Genomic DNA, 15,646 nt, shown 5'->3' with positions numbered 1-15,646 from the left:
CTTTGATTATGTCTTTCATTTCACAGCAAAGAGATCGGAGGGTTTATAGTGATGGTTGAGTTTACACAGTTTATACATTTAATGATGATTCATTTCCCCCGGGAGTTCGTGTTATTCTGCATGTTGTGTTTATTCTGAGATCTGCATGGGCCAAAAAAATATTCAGCCATCTGTTACTGTGTAAAGGCACAAGTGTGAAAAAATTGATTTGGGGATTAAACATTAGCATTTTTGGAGGTTTATCAAATGGTTTTTGTCAATGTGTCTACCTGTAAAAATCAGATTCAAGAACTGTAAAAAAAAATAAAAATGTTTTTTTAACGTAGTAAAAGTAATAGTAATCTAGTTACACTGTAGAAAAGGGAAGATTGCAAACACAGCTCTGCTGCCATGCTTTGAACTGAGGAGTATGACCATGTCACTCGTGTCTTGAGTAGCAGTTTATGTTTTATTTAAAGCTCTTCCAGTCTTCCAGTTCCATTGCTGTCTTTCTTGTGCCATATCAGGCACTATGTAGCCTCATATCCTCAGGCAGTTGTTGAAAACAAAGGGAGAAAGAGTGTTTGTGGTCAGGGGCTCAAGACTTTGGATATCACACGGGCCAGTTCAGTCAAAACATTAGCTTATACACTCCATCACGACTGATTTACCTTCTGAATTTACTGGACATCTGAAGTACAGAGCGCACCATTACTCTGCCACTCTTGCCTAATCCTTTTTACACAATCTGTCAATTTAATAATAGTTAAAAAAAAAAAAAAAAAAGTTGGTGACATTATTTGAATCGATGTGATTCTTGTAAAGAATTGGCATATGTAGACAGAGATTGACTTTAAGAGTAAGCCACTGAAGAGAATGAGACAGAGTGCAGTGATAGTTTGATTTCATTTTTCTGTCCTAGCATATCACTGTGGCTGCGTTATTGCTGAATAAACTGAAATATCAATGGTATGTGCATCAGTCTGTCAGACGAAATGAAAAATCTTTGACTCAAATTGGTTTTGCACTGATGAAGGTCATTTCATTGGAAAAGAGCAGACCAACTGAAAAGAAGAACTGACTCTCACTGTTTCACTGCTCTTTTTTTCCTGCTTCAGTTTGGCGTGCTCATCTTTAACAACCACCACAGCAATTGCAAAATGCTGTACTGCACATAACTCCCAGTTAATTTAACAGCCATACCACATGTTTGGATGCCAGTATCTTTGGAAGCTTACAATAGCCCTTTTTCCATTAGTACCTACTCGGATCGGCTCGATGCGACTTGAGGCAGCACAACTTAGCTCAGCTAATTTACTGTTAGAATCAAGTACCACGTAATGTGTGCAGGGTCAACATAGCAACACAGCCAAACGTCCCGCGACATCATTGGTAGGAACCAACACAGGTTGACGTTGAGGCAATGGTACACCTGCTGCTTGGACTGTGGCTTTTCGTCAGACTCTGGGACCATGATGCTTTTTTTCTGTGTAACCATTTCCCTCATTCCCGGGTTTTAAAAAAAAAAAAAAAAAAAAAAAAGGACGCTCTCATGACTCAGTGATGCCACTGACTAACCAATCGTGGCATATGGTCTGACATCACATTTTCAGATGGTTTGAAACCCTGGTTGAGAAGTTACCAAACAATTATCTGGTACCAGTGTTATGAGTGGCTGTGTGCAGACAGGAATAGGACCCAAGGTGCAGACTCCGGAGACAGTCGTGAACTCAAAACAGCTTTAATGTAAAACTCAAAATATAACATAACTGGGGGAAAAATCAAAATAAACTTAAACCGGAGGACTGACAGAACACACAGCTAGGTAAACGGTAGATCGCGACACAGACACAAAGAAACACAGGGCTAAAATACACAGAGGGAGCAATCAGGGAATGGGTAACAGGAGGGAAACACAGCTGGGGCAAATCAGGCCTAACGAGACAAAGGAAGCAAAACCAGACACATTAACATCAGACATGGACTTTCAAAGTAAAACAGGAAACATAACAGAGACTGAACAAAAGACACAGACTCACATGCAGTCACTACAACAGAGGGAACAGAGACGTGGGACCAGGGCAGACACAGACACTGACTGGACACGGGGATATAGCAACTAAGGATACACAGAGACGTGAACTAGACAAGGGGATACAGCTGACAGGGGGGACAGAGCAACTAGAGACGACAGAGACATAAACCAAAAGACAGAACTCTAAGAAACCAAAGACTAGAAATTATAAATAATAATAATAATAATAAACTCAAAAACCCTGGGTCGACGACCCAGGCATCCTAACAACCAGGTTTTATCACTTAATGGAAAACCCTAGAAACCATGAGCCATGCCGAGTCGACACAAGTAGGTACTAATGGACAAGGGCTAAAAATAACCATCTTCAAACCTTTAACTCCCAAACATTATTAGTTTGTCAGCTTGTGCACATGAAAAACCAGTGTGCCGAGCTGAGACTCTACATCACCAGATAAGTTCCCATTTAATTAAATTTAATTCTTTGGCATATTTATTTTAATCACCTTCTACTATTGTTTTCCTCAAGTTTTTTAATTCATTGTGAATCTATAAATACTTGACAGTGTTGTCACAGCAGCATGTTGTTTGTTTAAATGTAATTGGAATAAATTATTGTGACCCAGAAATAAACAATTTTGTGATGTTTGTCACTATGAGACAACCAAAAGCATGGTGCCGCCTTTGTTAAATGTTATTTCTTTTCAGTGCATCACTCCGTTTCCATGACAATAGGTATTATAGGCCACATATTTTAATGTAATGAACTTTAAAAAGGGGACCATAAGGTCACAGAGCACCAAGTGGAAACTAGGCATGTGGCCAAGTCATTGCACACCGACTCAAAAATCTTAAGCTGCCTATATTAAAATTATGATTTTAATCTAACAAATCATCAATAAGCAGATGACTTTTACATAATATATCTGAATGCATTAAAACAGAAGTCATCAAGTCTTCAGTATACAGGATGATCAAAGTGCATAATAGTTTTACACCAACACTTCTTTAATGGTTAAACAAGTTTCTGGCAGACACCTGCTCGTATTTAGGAAAAGCAACTCAAACAGCCTCACAGTGCTGTAAGGATTAATATTTAATGTCTTTTCATATTTAAATCCTTTTAAGAGGAAACACATGGATTGTAATTTTGCTTTCTAATGTCCCTACTTCAACTCATTGTGGACACAACATGTTGGCTAATTATATTCTTTTTTGAGTGACTGAACATGCAAGTCTGAAGTTACTGCTTTCAGCGATGGGTTACATTTGTAAATGGACTTTATGGTTTACTGGTAATTCTAAAGTACTCGAGGGATGTGCTGCATGTTGTCTGGCTTTTTAATGACATGGGCATCAATTATTCAGTTGAAAACATTTCACTGCGGGAACCAGACAGTCACTTAATGATTCAGATTTGTTATTTGCATTTAAATAGAAAGAAGAAGTACTCTTGAAATATGAGTAGTGTCTACACATTCAACCTAGTTGACATGTTGTATTATGTTATATTTATAATGAGAACAGCAGAATAATTAACATTGAATTAGCATCAGAGTTTTATATCAAGATGTGATCCACACCTCACAAGTTTGCTCATTACCAACAAAATTGATCATTTTCAAAATTCATCATAACTCTGTGTTCCCCTCTAGGCCATCTTACAATGATTTTAACATGTTTTTCTTTTCTGTTCACAAGTCTTACTACAAAACTTGTTGAGGGTCGGACCCTGAAGATGACATGATAGCCCTGGGGTGTTGAAAAGGTTCCTCATCTACCCTCAGGGGTTTAGTTCACCCCTCAGCCAGTGCAGGCACTGAATATACAAAATAGACAATGCTGCTCACAAGGAAAAAATAGTCACTGAGGCAGCAATAAGAGATAACAAATGTGCTGAAGGTTTTGCAGCCAGAATGTTAAAAAAAAAAAAAAAAAAAAAAAAAGAAGGAAAAAAAAGCAGACTTAGATTTTTTTACTTTTACAGAAAAGGAGGAAGGAGCTTGGAGAGACGGATGAAAGGACAAGAGGAGGTAGAGGAAGAAGAGGGATAAAAAGACAAGGGTGTATAAAAATATAGTGAGAACAGGAGGAAACACAAGGGGAGAGAAAGTGTTGGTTGTTTTTGTGCGTTTGCTGGAGTGTGAAATGCAAAACAAATTTCTATGCATGCAAACAGAAAAGTATAATGTCAACGAAAAAATAGGTTACTGGCGGTGGTGGAGGAGGGCCTGTGTACCCTCACTAACTTTACAAATAAAGTACACGCTCCTCCCCCCTAACCCCCATCCCCAGCTCTTTTGTGTTCAGCAGCCAGGGGGAAAAGAGCATTTCAGGATGTACAGCTGCATCAACCAAACCCATTTATAGAAAACACCTCATATGCAATATGAGGTCAATTAAACGTCACATGTGTCAGGTTATCTGAAAATAGAGATGAAAAGAGATTACTGATGAGATTTTAAACATTTTTCTAAGGAAATATTTACTTCAGTAGATTTATAATCAGACAAAATGAAACAAGATTATTTTGGTCCACTTAAGCAGACAGTAAGAAAAGGCAGCAACTAGAAGCGTTTAATGAAGCTAAAGAATGTAGTGAGGACTACAACACAAACCTAAGGTATGCATCTCTGCAAGGTACGTTTTCTAAGTACCTAGCTGGCTAATCTGTTAGCTTCTAGACCTGACCTTCCTTCCCTTCAACCTGGTGTCAAGATATGGTGGTGTCAAGTCCCCACTCAAGTTCTCATTCCTGCCCTTCCTTCTCTCGCTGCCTCCAAACACACCTTCACCTTCTGTTCGGCTAACAGCAGCATCTTGCAAGTGCAGTCGACTCAGACTGAGACTGAGTCCAAAACTAGATCAAAATCTTCACTTTCTTGTTCCACGTCATCACCTCTAATGATCATATCTGCTAAGATACTGACCCCAGGCATTCCTCCATTTCCCTCTCTTATTCCATTTGTTTTCCAGTTCCCTTCTTTACACCTTCATCTTACAAGTTCTTCTAGACATAAGGCGTCTCCTGTGATGCACTTTTAACCACAGGGTTGGAGCAGCTGCATGATGACAGAGTAGAGATCAAGCAACGATACAGATATGAGTGAGAACAGAAAACACCACAGACACACGTGGTTTGTTTACATTAGCTTTTTTTGTCCACGCTTTTTGAGAACTACATTTTAATGCACATAGAGTACGAATCAATCTGTGAAAACAGATTTAGGCAAGGCAAGGCAAGTTTATTTGTATAGCACAATTCAACAACAAGGTGATTCAAAGTGCTTTACAGAGACATTAGAAACAAGAACAAATAAAAAGCATGATTTAAAATTGATTAAAACAAGCAAATAAACTAACTAACTAATTAACAAACAAACAAACAAACAAACAAAACAGTATATAAAATCAAAACAGATAAAATCAGAACAGTAGATAAAATCAGTAGTTAAATGTAAGTTTTGAAATTTAAGCTTAAAAGTGTGGATTTGGTGCTTTATTCAAATGCAGCTGAGAACAGGTGAGTCTTCAACCTGGATTTAAATAAACTGAGTGTTTCAGCTGATCTGAGGCTTTCTGGGAGTTTGTTCCAGATATAAGGAGCATAAAAGCTGAATGCAGCTTCTCCGTGTCTGGTTCTGACTCTGGGAACTGATAAAAGACCGGATCCAGATGACCTGAGGGATCTGGATGGTTCATACTGGGTCAGGAGGTCATTGATGTATTTTGGTCCTAAACCATTCATTTAATAAAATAAACCTATAAACACACTGATCTTTGTATTAGATGCAGGTTTTTGAACATCTGGCTTTACTTTTTTCAGTTTTTGTTTTAATAATTTGATCAAAGTTCAGGCCATATACATCAGTGAGCCTTTACTGATGCTTCACAGACTTTTCAAAGTGGGCTTCAGACAACAGCAGCTGACAAGCTTCAATTTGAAGAACAAGCCACTCAATCCAAATGGCCATCTGGCTTTGAAAAGGCAGAATTTTGGTGGAAAAACAGGTTGTATCAAAGGGGACCAATATTAGGACTCTAAATGATATTGTCAGATATCTACTTCATGCATAGATGTGTGCGCTTGCATTAACTTCCTCTCACCCTGCATCATCATTACCACACATGTTCAGGTGTGCAATATTTGTTATAAAAAAATTCATCTTAGAGGTGGTAATTGCATTTTCTCTTAATATCGTCCAGATCCCTGAAAACTGTTTGTTTACAACAGTCATTGAAAATGGACATCTACGTTTGTTTAATTACTTTGATTCCTGTGTATCTGCTACCCCAGTTTAACACAAGAACACAATATAATCTGCCATGTACAACAACAAGGACACAGACAGACACCCTTTCACTGTCTACACAGTCCCTGCAGGCGAGTAGTGTCTTAATAAAGTTTTACAGATCTATGTTGGAGTTCAGCTTGCATCATCAATTCCCTTTTGTTTATTCATTTTCCAAATATAATTTCCTACTGAAAAAGGCGTAGATCCATAAAATATGCATGACCTGCCCACTCCCACACAGGCAGAGAAAAACAAAAAGGAAATTGTACAGTAAGAAAACAGTACGGCCTTGTTAATTCAAGGTTACGAATGCAAACTGGAAATGACTGTTGCTTATAAATAATGTTTATTATTAACATTCCATCACTCGTCAGTGACAAGAATTGTGTTGTGTACAGGACTCAATGTGTCTTCTCAACTTTGGGCTATGATTTTAATTCATGAATTAGTTGTCTGTCATTTGTAACCCAACTGAAAGCTAATGTGGGTACATTTAAAATTTAAGAGGTTGTTTGAAGGTCTGATAGGACATGAGGCTCCACATGTTTCTCCAAGGGTGCCATCATCTAAAAACACACAGGCTACATAAATTATGCACTGATGCCCTTTTAAAAGTTACGCAGTACAACCCTGTCAGCTGCTCTTCAGACATGGAAAAGCATGCGATGGAGTGGAAGCGCTGAAAAGGTGTCAGTACCACCACCGAGTGGTTAAATAAAGGAACAAGTTTTGCTGAAATGTTGCAGAGTAGTCACATGCCACATGTTTCCTGTGCCACCAGTGCCCGTGAAAGACCAGACGTTGTAATAATGGCTGCCACGTGATAATGTTCCCATTTTAAGGATTAAGGTTAGGTTACTGGGATAATGATACCATAAACTGCAGATGGTTCTAATGGAACAACTTTATATTCTCCAATTTCTGATTTGTTTTGTTTGTCCTTTATTTTTGCTTAAATTACATTTTGGCAGCAGGGATTACTTGGTTAGGTTTAAGAAAAAAAAAATAAAGGATCTTGGCTTGGATTAATATATGCCTGTTAACAGTAATCCTAATTGCTGACAGATGAATGGGATGTGACAGAGCCCTCTCACTGCTGTCATAGTCCAGTACATCAGGGCTCAAAGAAATCCTTATGTGTAAATGAGCAACAGCAGTGACTCTGACGAAATGTCACTAATTGTTGCTCCAGGGATGAGAACGGCCTGGCGATACTGAAATTAGTACCTCTTGAATATAGCTTCCCATCACATTTGCAAACACATGTAGATGTGGACTACTGGCCTCTACAAAGCCAGGCTGAAAGCTTATGCTTGATCGTAGCCTGTATTACAAAGTCAATTTGGTGGGCTGACCATGCGCTCAAAAGGTAGTTTCAGATTTAATTGGACAGGAGGTACTGGTCCTTGTAGTTGTTCTGTTCACAATGGTCATGGAGATATCCTCAATGATGGAAATTCAGCCTGAGAGGTCAGGGAGAAAGTGCACAGTCAAGTGTGCATCTCTTACCAATTCAATCTTCCTCTTGTTGGAGCTTCAGAGTGAATTCAAGCTGAGGTTGTTTTATGATACACAACCCATTTTACATATACTCATACAATTTATAATAATAACAATAATAACAACAACAACAACAACAACAACAACAACAACAATACTAAGTGTGCACTGCTCCCCCCTTCTAAAATGCATTTTAAAACAGATCTCTGCTAGCTATAAAACAGAAGAATGTCTGCAGTTGTCCCCAGCACACCACAATGTGCTGTCAAAGTTGGTTTATCTACTTCAATCAAGTGGGTTAGTGGCTGTGCTTAACAATCAATCATTATGTCTTTAAAACAAGAACAGCTGAGACTTTATAATGCTAAATTTTAGTAGCTGTTCTCAAAAGGTGATGGAAAAGGATCTGCTGGAGGTGTTCATATAAATAATGGTGCACACAAATTCTGTTTGAATGTGTTCATACAAAAAGTGAACCAGTGTCCTGAAGGCCAATCATGGTGGGCCTTTGTAGCTCAGGAGGTAGAACATCTAGCTGAAGTTCTCCATTTACTGCAGTCCACATGTCAACGTGTACATGGTGTATCCAAAAAGTTGAGCGTATGTGCATTAGAGCTAAAAAGCATGTCCATGATGGGGGAATACAGCTAATAGTATAAAAACAGTCATGTGTGATTCAGTGCATTTTATATGATCCAATACCAAGTAAATGCGGGGCAAGCATACCAAAACTGAAACGTTTAATTTATAAAAAGCAGCTTACTGTATGTATGGGAGAGCAGTATGTCAAGATTTATCTGATGGATCATCAGTTTTTAAATCCTGAATACATTTTAATGACCACTTCATCACTGATTTTTACTTTACCACAATAATTAATCAACAAAACACAACACAACACACTTAGCTTTTCATTTCATAAATGTGCCTGTCCCTAAAGCACTATGGGTCAACCTCTGTTTAAATGTGATATAGACTATAAGTCTAGAAGTTAAAAAGATGTGAATGTCCACACAAAAACAGATGTTTTTTTGGGGAAGTTTTTGTAGTGCATGTTTTCATTTCCAAAAATATGATTTAACACACACTTTAGTGGGCAACATACAGAATTAGAGGCTGGAAACAAAGTATTGATGATGTCGTGCCAGTGTTAGCATCAATACCAGTGCTGGTATCAATATTTGGATCAATCATTCCACATCTTGTATAAAAGCACTTCAAATGCTTTTAGTAACTGTGTATACAAGTACCACTCTAATTACAGTTTACCAAATGCCATTTAAATGAGACTGAATCTGTTTGAAAGTGTTATGTCAGGTAACACCAGGCTCTAAAAAAACAAAAACAAAAAAAAAAACAGTGAGACAACACTGCAAACTCTGAATTATTTTTGTAATCACAACAAGCCGTTCAGTCAGCACTGTCCTTTGGTTCCTCTGAGTCAGAGCAGAGCCTTAATATGACAACAGCGGGATTTTTTTCTTTTCTTGGAGCTGCAGCAAAATGAAACATGTCCTGACCAGAACTGAGGGCTCCTGACAAGCCTGTCACCATGAGCGTGATGCTACCTAAAGAGCACACACTGACAGCTGAGGGGGTGGAGGGTGGTGACATGGGGGTCAGATTGGTAAGAGTGAAGGGAGAGTGATGCGTTTCTGACGGCTGGGTGTTACCCATGTCAAATCAGTCCATACAGGGCAGTGCTGATTCACCCAGTGTCATTCAGTGATGGAATAAAATGATAGTGGTGAGAGCGTGTCACACAGGCAGACAGGCCAGAGAGACATAATTACCATCAGATCCCTTAGAGAGAGACAGAGACTAAGAGAAGGATGTGCATAAATTGAAAGAAGAGAATTAAAAATGAACAATTTGAAAGAATATAATAAAAGTGGAGAATTTTTTTTAAAAGGGCAGAAGTGTTAAGTGGCAAGGTGGTAAGTTTCATTACCCGCCATTAAAAGAGTTGCATATTATCCAGGTCAGGGCAGCTGAGAGTCCTACAAACTGTGGCTGAGAGTCCTCTGGGCTCTTTTAAATTTAAATCGGCTACTCACAGGTGGCAGGAGATGAGGAGACAAACGTATCAAAGTCGAGGAGGGAGAGGGTGTACGAGACTCAGATAACTAATGTCAGGAAATGAGGGAGGAGACTGATGGCTGCGATCAGGAGAGACAGGAAGACTGACAGCTGCTAAAGCAGTTTATGGAGTTGGTTGGACTGTGGCACTGATGTTGATATCAAGTGCATTTATATACCAGATGGTCTAAATGCCACAACATTAAAAAAGGAACTCTGTAATCACAACTATAAGTGGTCTTTTGGGCCAAACAACCAGGATTCCAAGAAGACACCTAAGAAACTAAGCTTGATAGATAAATAGCAATAATAATTATCAATAAAAGCAATTAAAAAAGAAATTTAAAAGGTCTTTAGCTTTCTGGTGGCGATGCTAATATGGCAGTAACAGCTTACACTGTAAATATAAGAGAAAAGGAAACAGAGGTGTGAAGGAATGAAGCTACAGCATCAAGCAAGACAAGCAGCCATCAATTAGCTACTCCAGGGAGGTTTATGGGAAATATACACCGTGGAAGCAGCGTCACTCGAAGCGATACAAGCAAGGCTGCACAGACAAACAATTTCCGATCTTTATTATACCATGTTTTTTTTGGATTGTAAATCCAATTGTCTCAAATCTCTCAAGAAAACCCCGAGGGGAATTCTAATTAAATTCACTTGGATTCAACGAACAGATTCAATTCTGGCGATCAAAATGTCAAGGTCACTCATCACAGAAAGCACATCTTTGGCCCCAACACAAGAATATCGTAGTCAATAAGTTATAAAAACAAGATGTCAGCATCATTGTGATGTTCTACAGAGAGACATTTTTTACAACATGACATTTTGGTCAGATAATAAGTTTGTTGTGCCGTCTGATGTGTCCGCCTTCAAATTTGTGGCGTTGTGGGGCTGAAACGGTGTGAAAGAGACACGTTTTAGAATTAGCGATGCCCATATTATCATAGCTACAACTTTGTGTTCTACCATTATCAGCTTTTATGGCTTCATAGCAAACACTTTGTCCTTCAGTAATGAAGTGACCAGATCAAAAGCATGTTTAGTAACAAAGACAGTATCATTCTTAAACTTGCTTTCTAATTTAGGTTGGAGTCTTTACAAGGTCATTAAATACAATTCAAGTGTTGCTGCAGCTATGGAATTGGACGAGAGTCAGGTTTATACGACAAGTACAATAAATTTTGGCAACATGAATCTCAATGCTCTGACAGCACTGCTGCTGCTGGCTTCCACAGCCATCTGCTGTGGCTGAAAAGTGGCCTTAGCCTAGAGCAAGTAGGGAGAGGCACAGAGATCCAAGTGATGGTTTTATGAAGTTAAATAAAATGAATAAAACAACAAAGCAACAGATTTTTTTTTAACTTTGCCTTTAAACACAGTGGAGACAAAAACTTTTGTTTTGACAAAGACCAAAAATGTATCCACATAGTCTTGAGGTAATCTTGACCTCTACAAACAAAATCCACAAAGTTCACTTCAGATGAAGAAAAGCCATCAAGTCAAAGGACAAAAACACTGCATGGTCAACAACAGACTACTATCATCAAGATCCAGATCTTCCACATATGTCTGACAGCTGCAACAAGTGCAAGTTATTAAGAAGTTTAATTTGGCTGCGGAAGTTTTTTTTATTTGTAAATTTGTATCACTTTTAGGGTGAGTCATGTGCAGCCATAATTCTTTTGTTGTTTTGTTTCATTACAGTTTTGCTCCTCTTCCAACACCATGTTTAGCTCGCCTGACAAACTAAACAAATTAAAACCATAGCACTGTTTTTCAGTGACATAACATTGATTGGCACAATAGTTCAGACACAAGCTAACGAGGCCTCTGCACACCAGCAGATTATAATTATCCAAAAAGAATTGAACTGTGTTAATAAAGCCTGGAGTAAAATGTTCAGCTATCATACATAAAAATAAACACCTCAAGCAAGATATGTTTATGAGGTACGTGAAGAAGGAACCTATTAAAATTAAAGAAGTAGCTTAATTCTTGCTCATTTACATGAAATGCTGATTTGGCTTCATGATGATGGTGCCAATCAGATGCCTGAAGACACAGTTTCTATTACCTGTTATTTGTACAAATATATTACAAATACCTTCTAAACTGCATCAACTACAAATCAAATTAATTAATGCTAGTATTAGAAGAGAGTGTGATTCCAAACTCTATCCTCGAACTATCAATGGCCATATTCTGATCTTTTTAACCTGCCTTAAATGTTTTAACAGAAGTCTCATGTGTGATCCACAGAACTTTACAAACATATCTCCAGTTCACACATATACAAAATGAACATCCTGAAGATATTAATTCACTCAAAGATGTTGCAATAGTTGTTCAGGTGTGTTTATGGGAATCAGATCTATTCCAGCAGACCTACGACACCAGCTTCTATAAAGAATTGCTTTATGAGTCATTATAAAAACTGCTGTTTCTAGTCTGGTGAGTTCCTCATATTCATTTTTGAGTCTTTCAAAATGAAGCGATAATTTGTTGCCTCATTTGTGATATATTTTACAGCCAGCGGTTTATGTGTTGACTGAAAATGAGTGAGGTGTTTCTTGAGATCTTACAGCAAAAACATACCAGTGACTTTATGTCACAGTGTGTCATGATGATAAGCAAAGATCACAGAGCATCATTCTAACCACTTCAAAGAGTCTGACAAAAAAGTATGTGACTGATGACAAGTTATGCATTGATGTTTGATTTGTGATCCACTTTGGTGAACGCCACTCTCAACAAATGCAGGAATCCAAAAACCAAAGTGCAGCCTACGATGTAAAAAGTTTATACAATTTGTTGCTGTTATTCTATCCAGCAGATGGTTTTTGTCACCTGAAAATAAAGGAATATCTTTACTTGGTAAAATTCAGTCTCTTTGTCTTATAAGGCTTCCACACTAGAATTTCTTCCACTTAGACATTTTACACACTGAGTGGCTTTTATGGACTCAGCCTTGTTTAATAATAGTGGAATAATAAGCTCCATGGGAGACAATTAGTGAAACACTCTAAACTGACACCTGTGACCACATGAAATAAATTATTAAGCAGACTGAATGCAGAAAAAAAATGAGCAAATCATGGAATCTAGTCAACATTTACACTGAACATAAGTGTAAAGAGATGTTTGTCTAACAGGAAGATATATGAAACCACACTCATGTGATTAATTAAAGGGGGAAAACTAAACTCTTGACTCCTACAGTGAGGGCATTTGGAACCTCTGTTACGGAGTTGGGGTGCCTTTGCTGTTTCCTTTGAGAAAAGGATATTGAAATCCGCCCATCCATTCAGATGGACATCATCTTCTTTAGAATTATTGATCGTTCAGAGACGCGGACTACAGCTTTCTTGGCTGCTGCCTCAAAGCACATTGTGCGCTGTCTATCTTGTGTGCTGCACAATATCGTTTAATATTTAGTATCTACTGTTATCTACTGCTAGCTAGTTTATTGTGATGGTGCTGTTTTTTTATTCTGTTGCTCTTTGTTGTTTGCTTTCTCGTCTTTTTTTTTTCTCCATACAGGTGATCCAGGTGTTTTGTTTGTTTTTCTTTCTTTCTTTCTTCCCCCCCTTCTCACCGTCTCTTCTCCCCTTTGGTTTTCTTTCTCTCCCTCTCTTTCTTTCATTCTTTCTCCCTGTCCTATCCCCCAGTCATGTCTGTCCCGTTTGTAGCAACCGAAAATAAAATAAATTCATAATTATAATAAAGGTCAATCAAATGGACCAATATGGCAAGGCCATGATGATCCACTTGGTAAAATAAATCCGCTTGGCATCTTTCTTGGCCTTAAGACAACAATTCTGATGGCTAAAGATCCAAACGGGACACAAAAAAAATAAATAAATTATTGATCCACCCAAAGGGATGGGATCCCGAACAGTTTGAGTTTGTGAATGTTGTTAGCTTCTCATCACCAAACCTCAGCCTGATTAAACCCCTAAGTGGACATCTCAAACTGCAAAAATAAATTTGAAATGTTTAATATTTTGAACTTGTGCAGATATGTAGTCCCATCTATTGGTGCTTATTTGCATTTTTCAATATTGTTATCTAACTGTGCCCCAATAGAACAGCTTCACCTTTGGTCTGAAGTCACTATTTGACACCAGTTGACCTTTTGCAACTTGATTAAAACATCAAAATCATTGGCGCCCCATTTCCAGAAACTCTTCTGATGTCATGTCTTGGCTTACTGAAGAACATAACGAGAAAAAAGTTCTTTCTATCTCTACATGTATATTTTCCTATTTTGCACCTACAAAAAACTAAATTGAGCTTATGTTCTCAATTTAAGATAGAAAATGTTCCAGTGTAATATATTTTTGCCCAGTTACCTTATAGGACAACATAAAGCCAGTGGTAACAGTTGCAATATTTTTGTGTTATATTGTGAAATGTGTTATATTGTAAATGCCACCTTTAACTGTTCATAGTATATAGTTTTTCCTCTCCGACAATGAAAACTATTGAAGAGAGAAAGACATGGGGGGCACTTCTTGAGAGGCTTCACATAGCAGGAGAGAACAAACAGCAGTGTGATTTAACTCCCCAAAAAGCTGCCATAATCATTCAACACTAATAACCAGGAAATGAAACTGGACACCACATTAGCCCAGCACTGCAGTGGAACATCCAGTTCCTCTCTGTCAAATTACCACATTAGTTCTAATGGCACATGGAGCATTCCAGTCGGACACAGCCCTCAACCTGTCCAGCTACAGGTTGAGCTACAGGAGGTGGACTCAAGATCATGAGCATTTGTGAGGTCTGAATGATAATGTTGTGGTTGTGTGTTTCCTTCTTTATGGACTCAGAGGAGAACAACTAAAGTCTTTGGAATGTGAAGGTTGTGTAGAGATGAGGGTTTCGTGTTTAATTTAAACAAAAGGCGTTGTTCGTTGTTCTGACAAAATGATGTGGATAACTGACATTATGACAGTGAATAAAAAGAACAAATGCTTGTTGTAGTGAACATTAATGTCCAACTGAACTGAAAATATTCTGACTGGGGACAGCTTAAAATGCCTGCCTCTCCTTTGCTATATTCATCATCATCATCATCATCATCATCACCGTTACAAGGCAGGCTCAATCACTGGGCCCTTTTCAGTCTGGTTAATATTCAAGGCATGGCAAAAGGCATCCTGATGGGACATCAAATGAACCACATGGAGTGGGCTTGTTGCCATTAGCCAGCAATCACAAACTAAAGACCCTTGTGACTTCTGGCACATTTGATGCTACGATAATAAAGCCTCTGCTTTAATGAAGCAACTCAAAAATATGTCAAAGGAAAGAAAACAAAAATATTTTCATCTCATTAATGGTCTTTCATGTGGTGGTTGACGGTTGCAAGAACTGCATCTCACAAGGTGTGTGGGAGTGGTGGTTACAGATTGGTAACCACCAAATAAAATGATATGTAAACTTCTATTAAAATCAAGTTTGCAGGTTGGTCTTATTGTGTGACTGCATTTAGTTAATGAGTGATGTATCCTGCACATCCACATCTAGCAAAAGACAAATGCAAACTTTATCCTAAACAGATATTAACAGCACACAACTATGCTTCTTTCATAAGAAAGAGTCCACATAGCAAGAGTCAGTAGAAGCACCAAGCGAACGAAAATGCTGATGATCAGAGCAGAATAAAGTGAGCACTGCAGATTGTACTGCCAGTTAAGGGACAAACAATCCATCCATCCATCTTCTTTTGCTTTTCCAGTTCAGGGTC

Source organism: Rhamphochromis sp. 'chilingali' (assembly GCF_963969265.1).
Source record: "Rhamphochromis sp. 'chilingali' genome assembly, chromosome: 19".
Lineage (NCBI taxonomy): Eukaryota > Metazoa > Chordata > Actinopteri > Cichliformes > Cichlidae > Rhamphochromis > Rhamphochromis sp. 'chilingali'.
This window is presented reverse-complemented; position numbering follows the sequence as displayed.